The 16,517-nt window shown below is 43.8% G+C and overlaps 1 protein-coding gene across 1 annotated transcript in view; it reads right to left on the bottom strand.

The window, feature by feature from the left end:
* The window catches only part of col25a1 (collagen type XXV alpha 1 chain), a 121,493-nt gene that overhangs the window by 72,528 nt on the left and 32,448 nt on the right, over positions 1-16,517 (bottom strand). The window lies entirely within an intron of this gene.

Here is a 16,517-nt window from a genome sequence, read left to right as displayed (position 1 = left end):
TGGTGAATGCTTTCCTTTTTTTCAGAATTCTCAAATTGAAATTAAAGCATGGTACACAGGCTAGTTGGTTGTCATGGCGACCCAGGATTTTTTTTCTTTTCTTCCCTGAGGAATGGGTGAACAAACAGGTTTTTAGTTCCATTCCAGTTTTCTTTGGCTGCTAATGAGTTGTGTCATACAAGCCCAGGGGGGAAAAATCAAACAAACAACTAAACAAAACATCAGCCTAACTAAAGTTAAATCTTTGGTTTATGAAAAATTGGAAAATAGGCAAAATGTTTGATCTGCTTTTATGAGTCACATTTGAATTGTTGCCGAGCTGAAATTCTGGAGCAATTTTAAACTAAAAAGAAAAAAAAAAAATCATTATATAAAATGTCAACGGACACTAGGGAGCTGAAATTTCACCCAAGTGTTGACAACATGTCAAGTTCAACATTGCATGACCACTTAGTTATCACACTACTAGAGGTGTGCAATCCTTTGGCTAAAATACTGTGAGAATGATGTGGACGTATTTGACTCAAAAATGTCAACAAAGACACAGGGAGCTGAAATTTCACCTAAATGTTGACAACATGTCAAAGTTCAACATTGCATGACCACTTAGTTACCACACTACCAGGAGAGTGCCATCCTTTGGCTAAAATACTGTGAGAATGATGTGGAGGTATTCGACCCCCACAATGTAAAGACACCAGTGAGGTGAAATTTCACCCAGAGGGTGACAACATGTCAAAGCAACACGGCAGGGGCATTTAGTTACACTATTAGGAGTGTGTATTCCCTTGGCTAAAATACTGCAAGAATGATGTGGAATGATCCAAAAATGGTCTCCAAAAATGGTCAAAAAAACACACAAGGGTTATCTAATGCCACAAAGGCAAAGTGGAAGTTAATCTGTTCACTTCAAAAGCTTTGTTTACCCATAGACTCCTTTTTTTTTTAACACACATTTGCTTTTTCCCCATCTACACGAGCAGCCTGCTGGAAAAAAAAAAAAAGACAATTACACGCTTCGGTGACTTTCACGCGCTACGGATCCGCCCGGCTTGTGTTCGTATGAGGTCGCGTTCGCTCCCAAAGCCGGACCTCCTGCGTTCGAGTTGTATTTGGCGTTTTTCTCGGGGACGGGGTGGCTCGGCGCGACCCGAGTCGACCCGGGCTGGGCTAGCTCCTCCTCGCCATTTCATCACGTTGACAACGCGGGCCGGCGCGATTGATGTCCCTCCGCTCGTCTTACCGCGATGCAAAACGCAAAGCGTTCCGTCTTCCGTCCCGTCTCCGGCTCGTCTCTTTTTGGACGGCGTTCAGGATAATGTCGGACGCTGCCAACCGAGGTTGCGTGCGCCTTTCAAACCGCGGTCGGACGCGAGCCGGGGTTCTTCTCATCAAAGTCTTTTTAAAACAACAAAAAAGGTTTACGGTTCCCGGCGGTCTGCTCGTTGTCGTCGTCTTTGAAACGACGCTGGAAAACATCTCGATAACGCGCTGGTGAGAAAACCTTGGCCGCACGCGACGGTGACAGGCCAGACAAAATAAGCCGTATTGCTTTTCACGTCCCGTCACATTTTCGCGCTATTTCAAGACTCTGATTACAACCTGAAAGATGAGATTACCGCAAAGTGTACCAGCGTGGGTCTCCGGTGCCGGCCAAGCAAAACTTCGAAATTATTTCGTGGCACCGGATCCAGGAGAGGATAACCTGATCGGCGGCGGGGAAAAAAACAGTTTTTATGATATTGTGGCGGTCCGGACCCAAAGCGTACAGGCGATGCCGCGTGTCGTTTGGAGGCCGCGTTCCAAAGGCGGTGGTGGGAGAGGAGAAACACGTGAATTCCTTAAACGCTTACCATCCATTTATCAAATGGATGCTAAGCTAGCTTGATTGACAGATGGCTCGGAGCTAGCGCCTCCGAAAACCTGCAACGTATGGTCGCGTATCATCCCGAGAGCCCACCTAGTTATTTGTGTCCACGGTCGTGGACGTGTGGGTCAGATCTTTTGACTCTTTGGAGTCAAACGTAGAGGACGTCCCGGCCTTTCCAATTACATCTCATAGATCGGTGAACAAATGGTCATTTTTGGGTGTCTTTAATTTGAGGCTTCAAAGACGCATTTTGAAGTAGGGCTGCGCAATTCATCGGATTCTGATCGCGATATTGGCTGCCACGATTAATTAGATGATCATCGGCGATGTTTACTTTAAAAGCCGTCTACCTTACGTGTCAAGCCAAGCACTTTGTTATCGTACCACCAGGGGGCATTGTTCCCCAATTTTTGGATAACAAAAGCTTATGCTTTTCTCACCCTAATATATTATTTACCAGTGTGAAATGGCGTTGAGTTTCTCACCCGATTCCTATGTACCGCGCTAGCTGTCGATTGAGACCCATTTTGACAGACTGGCAAAAAAATTCGGTTTGAAATGACCGAAAAGGAGATTTTGACTGCTAATTTAAAAGTAAACGATTTGCTGGGTTTGAAGTAGGCTTCATTTTACACACACAATAATATATGTGCGAGTTGAACTCAACTGTCGAGGTCGTTTCATTCTAGCTACACAGAGAGTTTTTTTTTCCAAACACAAGTGGTGCCAGCGGTTCTCAAAGTGTGGTAATATATGCGTAAGGAAAGGGTTAAACCACAGACGTTGAACTCCAGTCCTCAAGGTCCTGCACGTTTTCCAACCCGCTCTCTCATACACACCTGATTCAAATGATAAGAATCGTTTTCAAGCTCCCGCAGAGCTTGTTAATGAACTAATCATTCGAATCAGGCGTGTTGGGGTGAGGCAATCGGAAAACATGTAGGATACCGGCCCTCGAGGACCGGGTTAAACCAAAGATTTCTTGCTGTTTTGTTACACCCAACAGCTAGGCGCAAACGTGAGGCGGAATAAGAAAAGTAGAAACATGTTTACCTGCAAGAAATCCCACTTAAACTCAACTCCGAAAACTAGACTCGGAAACTAAACTTTTCCCCGTGCCTCAGAAACTTGACTCTGGGATATCAATCCTACATGACACACGGATGCAAACTGCGGAACCATAGCAACGGCATTAAGGTGCTTGCACCCTAAATTCTGCGGTTAAAAATCTCCAGTATGTGGACGTGTGATTACGCGGAATCCACATAATGGGTAGCATATTGTTTTAGCGGTAACGGGTAACAATGCCGCACTTCTGCTCACAACAAAACCGCAGCGAGGCAACGCCGGCCCAGTCGGTCTCCCCGGACAAACGTTGGAGGGCTCCCCCCTTCCCAAATCCCTCCGACATTTCTTCGGCATTAACGTTCAGGCGCGGCCAAAAATAGCAAAGCCGGAGTCCCGGCGCAAAACCTCACCGGCAATCAATCAGCTTTGACTAGCTGTGGAAGTGCTTTGTTTGCGTTCGCAGTGGAGATTGGGTGCGGCGCAAGTGGCCCGTTGGTGGCATTGGGGAGGAAACGCGCTTGTGCAAGGGGCAGAGTACAAATTGAATTATAGCCGCGGTTGCAACCTTTTTTCAATTATGTCCCATCCGCCCAAGATTTTTTTTCAGCCAAGTAGACCCGAACCGGCGTAAAGCATTTTCGGATTCCAAATAAAATCAAAAAGGGAGCGCTTTGCCATACGTGTCTTGATTTATAACATTTCAGATAGATTTGTGGAGGTATACATTCAGCGACGCATCCTTCCATTTTGTATTTTATTTCTGGCTCATCTGCTGGAATTATGAGTCACTAATAAGAACGCACATGCGAATAAAACTTGAGATTTATGATGCAAAAGACTTACTACCACACAACTTAACCATACGTTGCTTCATGTTCAAATTTGTTTTCTCTCCATTTGAAAAGAAACATTTGTACTGCTTATGTGTTATGTTTGATGTTTTGCCTTTTGTTTTGCATGTATTGCATTATGATACACAATACGCATCCGTAATAAATATAACAATATTAAGGATTACCGTAATTCCTCAAATACAAGACAAATACAACCCTCTTAAAGTGACACTGTGTAAGATTTAGCTTTGGACAGCAGGAGGAGGAGGAATGTTTATTGCGGCCTTTACTGCAATGCCCATAAAGCTTCCGCAGGAATTTAATTTTTGGGTCAAAATATGGTATTTCATATGTTAGCGTTTCCAGGTGGCACCAAGAGTTTGGAGACAATGTCAAAACTAGAGAAAAACAGACTTCATATTTTCTTGCGTTCATATTCGTAAGTAACACATTTGTTGCGCGTTTGTTTCAGATTTCCCACATTGTGAGCGGTCAGCGAACGCAGCGCCAGTGCAACAACGGTGAATGCGCTCGAAGCAGTTTTTCCTTTTCCTCGCGACGCAGCTCGTGTTCATTTTACCATAAATACCTAAAAATGCGCAGCATCCGACTTTTACCATGTTTATGATTGTGTGGATTTGCCAAATGAACACAAGTCAAACGGAATACCTTTCCGTCTGCTCTAACCGGTGCACACAGGATCCATACCCGGCAACTCTTAATTGAATCATCTGGAAACATCAGAACTTTTATTATTCAAACAGAAAGGATTGTGAAAATTGGCATAATCCTGTCGGTTTCAGTAACATTCCTGTGTGTGAACAAGGATGGGCTCGGACTTTGGTTCAGTCCGCTCGCTTCTTTTATTGAAAATAATGCCGTAACAACACGAGCTGCTGTTAACTGCAACAGGCACTGGCTGCTAACAGCCAACTGACCTCCGTTAGCTTGTCCCGTTACGGTAATTATTGTAAGTAAGAATATGGCTGATATAAAAATACATACCTGTGCATTGTGTGGCCTTCATTTTGGGGAAAAAAAAAGTATGTTTTATATTTGGGGGATTATGGTATGTTGTGCAACAAAATCATTATGACAGCATTTAGCAGAAACTAGCTTCATGTTTCATTTTGCTCTTACAATTTAGCAACAAGTTCATTAATGTCATTTAAAAAAAACTTTTACATCTAGTTTATCTGTTGTAAAATTGTGCCACTAACTTAACAATATTAAGGATCACATTTTCTTGCAAAGGAGTCACTATAGCAGAATTTAGCATAAACTTGCTTCATGTTCCAACTAACTTGCTCTCAATTTAAAAATATATCTATTTTTTCCCCTTCACGGGAACAAAAAGCATTCAATCCGATTTGCTGATACTGTTCAAATCTTACATTCCGAGTGAAGTGCTCCCAGGTGCCTCTTGGGGTACTCGTACCCCTACTTGAGAACCGCCCAATCACAGCATTGCTGTCCAAGCCTTCACCCCAATCGCTCATTTTTCTCCTGCCGCATTAGAAATCCCGAATGACCCTTGCGTGCACACATCCTGAAATTTCGCATCATAAAGGAGCTCCCGAGAGACAAAAAAATTTGCTTGGCCCCGACCGAGCGGAAAGAACAGGAGGTTTGTCAGCAAATCTCCAAAGACGATTTACAATCAAGTCTTTGTTAGACGCCGGCGGACTTTTTACGAGGTCTCCGCGGCTCGAGAGCCTTCGTGAGTGACGCGCTCATTTCTCGCATTGCTGACAAAACAACGCGCCAGTGCGGCCCATTCAAAAAAATTTCAGGGGGATTAAGTCCAGACAGACTCCAACATCTCCCGCGAAATCCCGCTCGGATGGCTCCGTCCCACCCGGCCAACCCTGGAGCGTCCGGGTCAAACGGAACCCGAGCCGCGCTCTCGGGTTTTCGCGAGGATTTTTGCGGAAAAGGTCTGGCAAAGGCGAGGGCTATTTTTGATCCGGGCTCGTAATTGAGGCGCATGACAATGAATAAATCCCGGCGTGGAAAAGCAGGAATGAACAAATTGCAAGTTTCAAAGCAGTGGCCGTTGCCTCGGTGGATGCTTTTTGTTGCCCGGCAACAAACCCTAGGTAAATCCACCGAAAATACATCTTCCGAGTAACGGGGGGGGGGTCGGTTTAAAAATCAAGATTTGGATGCGACGGGACTTGAGAAGGAAAATTGTCCAGCCAAACAATTCCGACGTTAACCAGCTAAAAGCCGTCAGTCAACAACGCAACTGCGAGCTCTGGGATTCGTCTCCATCGGGCCGAATTGGAGGTCATCGGTTAAAACGGTCGTTGACAGAAATAGGTCCCCTTGAACTTGTGACCCGTGGAAGCGCAAAGCCTTTCCGGGACAGATGCTGGTTCCCCACACTGTCTGTCGTGCCTTCAACTTCAAGCACTTTTGCGTGAAACGCAATTTAGAGCCACTGAAGAGTCCCAATGTGACTCGCGCACGCCACAACAAATAAATCTAACGACTCATTTTGCCCATTTGAGAGCCAAAAGGTGGTTTTTCTGTCAGAGTGGGGACATCCCATTGACCTCATGCATTTCCCAGCCCCTAACGCTAACCTGAACCATCACAGCAGATTGCCGAACCCCAACGCCGACCCTAACCATAATCTGATCAAACATATACTCGAAAAACAAGTGTTGACCCTAAAAAAGGTCTGAAACTGCAGGGTCCACCAAATTGGCGTTCATGCGCAGTAAAATCCAGGATTTGGTCCCCACATTGGCGCAAAAACAGCCACACACACCCACACACACAATCCTGACTTCCGTTTGACTTAGCTTCATGAATAAATAGATAAGCATTTTCGCGAGCGTGACAAGACATACCACTTTTGAGCCTCGTGTCCCGTGTCCTGACAGATTTTGCCGGCGCCATTGTTTTGTCCCGATTTGACAATCCTGAAGTGCCTTTTTTTTAGGGTCGATTCAGGAAATCAATTATTTGTGCCGTGTGTGTGTCAGTCATAGTTGTCATAGCAAGTCCTATGTCAATTTAGGAAAAAAATTACGACTAATTTAGTTGAATCTTCTACCCAGCACAAATGTATATGTATATGTATGTTTACGTGTGCATATGTATGTGTGTGTATTTATTTATTTTTTGGTGACTGTGTGCGTTGCCCTGCTAGAATTGAATATTTTCATTTCTTTTGTTATACAGCGGACTCCCGGGGTACGGCGTCCCGGCTTATGTTTTTTTTTTCATGTTACGAAGTGGAATACTAAATTTCTTCCTCCTCTCGTCAAGGCATTTTTCCTGCTTTAAAACTGTCATGACCTGTAGGGTTGGCTATGTTTCTTTTTTTGCCTCCCTCTTCAGGTGTTTTTAGGGAATTGCTCTTCATTTCTGTTGGAGGCACTAAGATGCATCACTAAGATGCTGATCTGCGATTGGTCGGTGTAATGGTGTAACGAAGATGCTGATATGCTAAAAACCTCAGAGATATCATAGGAGTGCTTACAATATCGTATTTATTGTGCGTATTGGCGCTTGATTCAAATTTAAGTTGGTTAGCCACTGGTTCCGAAATTGCTAGTGATGTTAAGGTAGAAGTGAGAAGATAATTAGCTTGGAAACAAAGCAGGAGGAAAAAAATTAAAAAAAACTGGGCTAGGCTATGCTAGGCTAGGCTACCTTCGCGAGGGATTATGGCCTTAAGTAGCTCAAATCAATGTCACTCAAAGGTAACTAAAATTTAATTTTTCCTTTATATATATTTGTATTATGATGTTATTTAATTGTATACATATATATTATATATATACGTAACTCTTACACTATTTTGTTACCAATCTTTAACAACAATTTTAATGATTTTACCCGGGGTTTTATACGCATTCGCTAATTAGCATAGGCTTCTATCGGCCGCCGTATGACGATTTCGCCTTGCGATCCCAATAATTTCATACGGCGGGGGTCCACTGTACATGGTTGGGTTGGGGGGGGGGTGTTTATCTACTTGGTCATCGTTATTTTCTACGTGAAAACAAACAAACTATTAAAAAAGCAATCGTGCCACTGTTACATGCATGTTTTGTTTTATCACTGTATAACAGCATCCAACATAGGCAAAAAAATATTATTAAAACATAAAACGAAGGAATAATGCTCAATTTACATATAAAACTGGTATTGAGCGAGAAAGAGTTTTCAAGCCAAATACACATTGTGAAAGTGTTGCTTTTAAGGCTGCGTTCAGCTACTGAATACACGGGAAGACAAAGGAGATATCCGCGAGGCGTTCGGGGATCGCGCTTCCTTCGGGCTCCGGCGTCAAGGCCGGGGCGCCCGGCGAGACGGAAGCCTTCGGAGAGTGTCTTTTCATCACCCCGAGAGATCAATGTGCTTTCCTCTGGCAAGAGTGCTGACAGACTTGAGAGCCTTGCCAGGCAATATAAGCAGCGAGGTAAAAAAAAAAAAAAAAAACGGGTGGGGGGGGGGGGGGGGGGGTAATGACCCACTGATTGGCTACATTGTATCTCTTTGGACAGCTGTCCTAGTCGGCCCTGTCAAAGCAAAAGCTTCAGAATGAATAACACGCGCACGCCATCTCAATGTTACTCTTGGATAATGACGGCAGTAACTATTAAAAATAAAAGAGGCCTAATAAGTTTGCCTTGGCGTGACATCTCAATGAAAATTTTCCTTTTGATTGTCCCATCTTGGAATATACGTGTGCTACGCGCTTACAAACACGCCAGATGAACTCAGAAGGCCAGGCCGGAGCCAAAAGGAGACGAAAGTTTTGGGACGGCTGACCGTTGCAGAAATCGCTTGAGGAATTTGTTTCTGTCCGAATAAGATTTGGGAATCAGTGCGGTTATTTAAGGTCAATCCAATTGTAACAATTGCAACTGAAAAAAAAAGCACATTTCCAATCTGCCCCCCAGCAAAATAGTTGTTAGGAACAACTTTATATTTCCGTCCTCCTTTCGGTTGCGACGGTACAGTACAGTGGCGCTGGTGTAAAAAAAAAAAAAAGAAAAACAAGAAAAAATGTAAAATAAATGACATAAAAATAAACAAAAGGAAATTAATCATCGATAAAAATGCACCCTAGGCCACGGGTGTCAAACTTACGGCCCCGGGGCCAGATCTGGCCCGCCATATCATTTTATGTGGCCCTCAAAGGCAAAACATGTCAATTTCCATGATCCCTGGACAATATCATTCAAAGTTTTAGCTTGTGATGTATAGTAAACAATAAAGTTGAGACTTTTATAGTTGTGTCGCAGTAACTTCAGTAAACCAACAAATTACTGTCCTTTACTTCTGATTTGTTTGAACCAAGTCCTTTAAAAAAAAAGATGGTTTCCTCATCATATTGGCCCAAATCAGAATATGTAACTACAAAACGACAAATAAAAAAAAACTTAAATGAAAAAAAAGAATGCATTGCTTTTTTAGATGCTTTTTTTGATTTGCACCTCATTACCTCTTCAGTGTTGGCCAGAGCAAATAAAATTTCAGAAAACTTTATCTCAAAGAATATCCGCAGTGATCTGCACACATGAATACTTTTGATTCTTAGCATCTGTGCTAAATTTTATGAAGTCTGTTTACATTTCTTGTATTTGGTTATCACATTAGCTAAATATTGATTCAGGGCTGTTGAACATGTACAGTAAATGACACAATTGCATAGTATTTCATCACTTTTTTCTTCAACAAAATCCATTTCTATATTCCAATTAATCCAGCTTTAAAAAATATCTGCATGAAAATTCAGAATTGTGTGGAAAAACGATCCCACCAAGCCTTGCGAGTGGGCTTTCGAAACTGGCGGAAGATATGCGCGCCGCATACTGCACCTAGCATAGCGATGGCGACACACTATCATGTGGACTTGAATGCACTTGTTTATCCCATCTTCCCACGAGCGCACTCTAAAATAGTCGCTACGGCTGCGGGTTTGCCTGAGAGCGAACGGGATCGGCGCATGATTGGCAATGAACAGTCGGCGTTCTCGCACCCCAGTTCAAATAAAATACTTTCGATGTGTTTAAGACTTGCGCGGCTATTGGATGTCGTGGTGAAATCACGCGGGAGCCGACACCCGCGGTCAGCTGACGCCGTGACTGTTGGCCGACCTCCGCGGCGGCGAAGATGTGTGCCCGCCTGCGCGTACGCGTCTGCGGCGGGACATTTAAAAGACCCGAGAGTCGTAAAATAGACCGCAGGGGCCCCCGAAGCGCTCAAGGACACATTTTGTAGGCTTTCGGTCATGACAGATTTGGAGAAATCCTGTCTCCAAGTCGCAATGTGTATTTTGACCTATCGTCACATGGAGAAAAATTTGGACGAATCCAATGAGGACGAGAACGCAGAAAAGTAAAAGTCTCGATACGCGTAAATCTGAATTAACGGATGCAGAAACTACAACAGAGAGCAGGGTTGGATGCAGTCAATAAAAATCCAAAATAACAGCAGTGAGTATGATTAGATACCGAGTACAAAAATCCACAATAACAACTGCTGAATGCAGAGCACAAAAAATTCACAGTAACAACTGAGAACAGGACTGGGTGCAGAACACAAAAATCCAAAGTAACAACCAAGAACAGGACTGGGTGCAGAACACAAAAATCCAAAGTAACAACCAAGAACAGGACTGGGTGCAGAACACAAAAGTCCAAAGGAACAACCAAGAACAGGACTGGGTGCAGAACACAAAAATCCAAAGTAACAACCAAGAACAGACCTGGGTGCAGAACACAAAAATCCAAAGTAACAACAGAGAGCAGGGCTCGTGTTACCAGATTTGAAAAGTCAGAGAGATATCAAAACGGGCTGGATGCCGAAGATAAAAATCCAAAATAACACAGAGCAGGGTTGGAGACAAAGCAGAAAAATCTAAAGTAACACCAAAGAGCAGGACTGGATGCTGAACACAAAAAATAAAGTACCAACAGACAGCTGGACCGGTGTTAGAATACCAAAATTCAAAATGACAGAGAGCATGGCTTGATGCAGATCAAAAAAATTCAAAGTAACAACACAGAGCGAAGCTGGAAGCAAAATTCCCAAATCCAAAGAAAGAGCGGGGCTGGTTTCTTATTGTTCTGTCAAAAAATGACGTAGATCTTCTTGCGGGGGCGTCATGGCTCGGTGGTAGAGCGGTCGTCTCCCGGCCGAGAGACTGCGGGTTCGATCCCCCGACCGTCAAGACCATTTCTAAGTGTCCTTGAGCAAGACACGAACCCCCAGTTGCTCCTGATGCTGCGTCATCAGTAGCTAAATGGCTAGGTTAGTGCTAGCGCTATTAGTACCCTGTAGAAAAGCGCTATATAAGTCAAAGCCCATTTACCCAAAGATCCAAAATCAATGAGCAAACCGGATCTTGAATTCTGAAAGACATCGGGCAACGCTTCATCCAATAGGACAAAATAACCGATCATCGCAATGCCAAACCCAAACCAAAGAAGTCATGTTCAGCCCCTGAAATGGGGTCAGTCCATGTTTAGACTACTGGGGGCAATCACATATTATTGTAAAGAAAGCAGTTGGGTTGACTTCCCGTTTAAATTTCGCCTTGTTTGGACTGGGACCACTACAGTCTTTTTTTTAACGTGAAATGTCCTCTACGAAATTTACTTTATGTCTTCGGAAACCCTGTTAAACTCTCACGTGGCCCCTGAAGTGCTTTCACTTACCCCCCGGGGTACTCCGACCCCCATTTGAGGACCGTAGTTCTAAAGAGTCATAAATCCGAAATTCTAATTGTTTTTCCGCAGTATCACGACAGGGTTTCGCGGAAGTTTCTTGCAGCAAGAGCCGGTGGTCCGACACGGTGTTTACTTGACCCATGTGGGATCACTTTGCGCGGCGCTTTGCGCGCACGAGCGTGACGGACGCACACTCTTATGTCATCCGTACTCCATCTTATTGACGGGAAGGATGAAAGTACGACAAGGGGACGCGCGTTTTGAAAAACTGAAGCGTCATTGATCACGCTAGTCGGGTATTAGCCAATTTCAAGCTAGTAGCGTGCGTCTCTCTCACGTTTGGACGCGAACGTGTCAACCGCGTCCTTTCGCGGGCCCGGAAACCTTTCCTCAAAGTTGACTCGTACGACTTCCGCAGTTTATTTTCCCGAGCCTTCACCCGCTCCTTGGGAAAGCGGCTCTTCCTCCGAGCAAGTCGACGAAAGCAAACGGAGCGTACGCGGGCACTCGGGACCACATTAGACGATAATCGTTGCACTCGGGAGTGTCAAAGACGGGCTTGTGATCAAAAAGACGGCTAAAGTATGCGGGAGCGCGATTCAAGGATCCCGAATAGCGTGACCGACCGAGGAAGCCAAACGTTCCGGCAGATGAACGGGGCTGCTGTTTTCACAACTTCTGTCCATGTTTGCTTTTAAAAAAAAAATCTCACAAAAACTCCAGAGCTGAGTCATCGCTGTGAATAACAAGCTTTTATTTTCACAGCAGCCGGGACTGGATGTAAAATTTTAAGAGGAAAAAAAAAGGGGATCCGAGGATGACGGATGGGGCTCTTATTGAAATTAATACAACTGCGTGTGTCAAATTACCAAAAGGAGACGGAAAGAAGACAAAGACAAAGTGTGTTTCTGCAGAACTGATTTTGCTCCATGGAATTTCCTCCCAAGGTGTCAATCAAACTGACCAGGTCAAAGGGGGCGCGGGGGTGAGGTCTGGGGTCTTGTCCTCTTGGGATCATTTGTAATCCGGAGCCTGTAGTTTCAGCTGGCCGACGGAGCACGTGGACAAACGCTCTTTCTTATTAGGGCTACGATGAGGGTGATCGCATTTCCTAAAATTAAAAAGCGGGACGCTATATTCGTCCTTATTCCTTTGAGTCCCTTTTGTCTCAGCGAGACGGCAAAAACTCGAGACGCCAGCGTGTCCTCTATTGGGCGCGCTAGGACTTAGTAGGTAGCCCCAATGAGTCATGAGATATAGACCAAAAGCAAATGTCCACTACAGTAATATATGCCACACCCCCCCAAAGAAAAAGGGTTGCATTCATTTTTACTTGGTTTATTGCAGGGGTGTCAAATGTATTTTTATCGTGAGCCACTTGTAGTTTCTGTCAGTGAATAAATTTGAAGTGTGTTTGTCACACACTTACCTAGTTTTGAAATCATAGGCTGCTAAAAACTGTTCAAAAGACAGATTGGGTCCAAAAAACTATCCAATTCTGGCCCGAATCTCATAAGTCAAGTCAGCATTTCACTGGCCGCATAAAATGATGCGGCGGGCCGGATCTGGCCCCCGGGCCTTGAGTTAGACACCCGTGGCTTATGCATTTTTATTCATGATTAATTTCCTTTTGTTTATTTTTGAGTCATTTATTTCACATTTTCTCACACGGCCTAAACAGTTGACTTGCTGACTGGAATTTAAAAAAAATCAAAGCGCATTGTGCGGGGATCCTCATGATATCAAGAGAAAAAAAAAAAAAAATCCTTCGGGACACAAGGCTCAAAACCAGCCAAAATTTCCAACTGGCGGGTCAAAATCAGACGGTAGCTTCATCAGTCTAAAATGTTGACGTTCTATAAGGAAATGAGCTGCTGTCTGTTTGCTTTCAAGTGTTGCATTAATATGAGTGTTAGATATTTTGGGGGGGGGGGGACACCTTCCTCGGTCCAGCTGGCGGCCACACGCCACCGCTGGCGGCGTGCAAACGAGAGCCAGAGCAAAAAAAAAAAATACATATATATCAAAGCGGCGGCGAGAAATCTCCAGACGTTTTGAATTAAGCCGGACAATCATCTCCTCTTACGTCGCCTGTAATGAGTGAGATTAGAGCAGATCCCGCTTCCACCCCCCCCCCCCCCCCCCCCCCCCCCCAAACCAAAAGAAGACACGCAAGATTTCAATGGTGAAGCAAAGTGGGAGACTGCACGCCAACCTTGGCCTTGTAAACAACACGGAGGTACACGACAAATGGAGCCTATGGAATGAGCTAAGACGCTTTATATTTTCAACATTGTATTTTGGGCCACCCATTTGGTAGTCGCGGACAAAAAAAAAAAGATGCCAGCAGAGTTTTTGCATGTATCAGCGCATTTAATCATTCATGCCACGTACTGCCGTATATACCGTATTTTCCGCACTACAAGGCACACCGGATTATAAAGCGCACCCTCAATTAATGACGTATTTTAAAACTTTTTCCACATATAAGGCACACCGGATTATAAGGCGCACCCTCAATTAATGACGTATTTTAAAACTTTTTCCACAAATAAGGCGCACCAGATTATAAGGCGAACCCTCAATCAATGACATATTTTAAATATTTTCCATATATAAGGTGCACCGGATTATAAGGAGCAATTAATGACATATTAAAACTTTTTTTCCATATATAAGGTGCACCGGATTATGAGGTGCACCCTCAATTAATGACATGTTAAAATCTTTTCCATTTATAAAGCGCACCATATTATAAGGCGCACCCTCAATTAATGACATTTTAAAACTTTTTCCACATATAAGGCGCACCAAATTATAAGGCGCACCCTCAATTAATTACATATTTTAAAAAAATTTCCATATATATGGCGCACCGCATTATAAGGCGCAACAGTAGAAGCAATCAAACCTTATCAGCAGATTACAAAGCAGCTTTCTGACAACTCCATTCACTCCCAAAATGAATAAATAACTGTCTTATGTTTTATTTTATGAGTATTTCCGTGACAGTTTATCTTTTAACAGCAAGGTATAACATGTGGTGCAACATTTATATCAGTGAACTTTTCATCCAGTGCAATCACAATATAGTGATACTCAAGGTAAAAACAATAATAACTCAAATAATAACACTAAACTCTCAATAGTATAATAACTGAATATGACCAACTTGTTCAACTGTAAACACACAAAAGAAACATGTAAACTTTATCACTTCATTCCCCATCTACCAATCCCAATCTCAATATTGATCCATATATAAGGCGCACCTGATTATAAGGCGCACCATCAGCTTTTACACAAAAAAAAAAATTAAGGCTTTTGCACCTTATAGTGCGAAAAATACGGTAAATACACATGCAAAAACAGATTCGTAGTTCATGGTCTTGCTGTTATCTCATTCAATGCCCAAAACGTGTTTTTACGATTTTACAGACATTCAGTTCCAATTTTTTCTTCAAAACTTTTCAAGCGTCCCTATCAAAATCTCATGGAAGCCCATTCGAGACCGCTGATCCAGAGCCGCCTTTGACACGCCTTTACCACATTTTGGACCGCGCTGCTGAATCTTTATCCGAACACCCTTTAACCTCCGGAACGAATTTCGAATGCAAATGTCCAGTCACGTCATTTTATCTGACATCACTCCAAAACCAATGCGGTTTTCCCGTCTTCACTTCCCGCTGGTGTGACGGCCTCGATTCCTAATCGTTTCTCTCATCTCTAACGACGCAAAGAGATGGCGTTTTTCCAAACGAAAAAAAAAAGGGGCGCGACGGCATCGATGCGTGCCACCTTTCACCGCGCCTTTGCTTCATGAAACTTCAAAGCTGGGATCCAAAACGCAACCGGGCCGCGGATGACGACATCAAGGACAGCGAAGACAAATTCTGATACGGAACGACGGAAGGGAGAAAAGAAATGGGATTTCTCCCTCGGAACGGCTCGGCTGATTGCCGATGGTCCGCCGGAGCCCGGCGGCAGCATGCTGTTCGCATTACGGCGGCCGTATGACCGCATCGCCGTGTTCCGTGAGAACTTGTCCGTGCCGCGCACTTGCGGGAAGAGGACGAAAGTGTCGGGACTTCAATTACAAGCTGTGTTCTGCTCCAGAGTCTGAAGTCCTCTCGAAAATCAATCGGGATCTGGCGGTGGTTTATGGCCCTGCACACTTTTGTCAAGTACAATACCTAGCGGGCGGGCCTCGTTTTCCACCGGAACCAATCGATCAATCGTTACTCACATGGCGCCCCCTACGCATGTAATTTCACTTGCTGAGATTTGAAATGACTGCGCAGGTACAGATGGACGTCATGGATTTTTTTTTTTTTTTTTTAATAAGGATGGGGTGAATCAAAGTGTTTTCTTTTCCCCTAGGCAGTGCTTCAGTTTTGTTTTCAAAGCCCCCCCAGGAAAGAAAACGGCCCCCCCTCACCCCTCCCCCGCCGCCACACACTCACCACAGTAAATATCAATAAAATCTCAAAACACGGTATGCCTAAAATGGTCTGACATAAACAAAAGAAAAACCAATAAAAATCAACTTTTTACAGGGTTTTTATATTTGAGAGTTGAAACAATCAGCAAAAATTGGCCATTTGGGCTGGAACGTTTTGGCCCATGTTTATCATTACTGGATGATTTCATCGGCAGGCCAATTAATTGGTCCGACCCTAATCCTGACCCGGTCTATCAGAATCTGCATTCAAAACTATCATGGGTGCACTGTTACCCTAAATAATAGATTTTGCTGCTTTACTCTTTTAGGGGGGGCATTTTAGGGGTCCATATCATGGAAATGTTTTTGGGTGAGGTTTTCAAGTCATTTTTTATTTGGGAACTGAGCAAAGTATTTCAAACACTTCAAGACACTCAGATCTTAGGTGGGGGCTCCAAATATAGCTACAAAACAAAATGACAAATTTTGACCCCTTAGAGCGGTGCTACTCAACCTGTTTTTAGGGATGCACCCTCTGTGAAATATCTTTTCAGACAAGTAACATTTAACCAGAGCAAAGCATTCTTGGGTAAAAAAACAAACCAAAA

Source organism: Hippichthys cyanospilos, chromosome 1 (genome assembly GCF_059441005.1).
Source record: "Hippichthys cyanospilos isolate Australia breed blue-spotted pipefish chromosome 1, RoL_Hcya_1.0, whole genome shotgun sequence".
In the NCBI taxonomy this organism is placed as follows: Eukaryota; Metazoa; Chordata; class Actinopteri; order Syngnathiformes; family Syngnathidae; genus Hippichthys; species Hippichthys cyanospilos.
The sequence above is the reverse complement of the archived record's forward strand: the minus strand, read 5'-3'. Positions and strand labels throughout refer to the sequence as shown.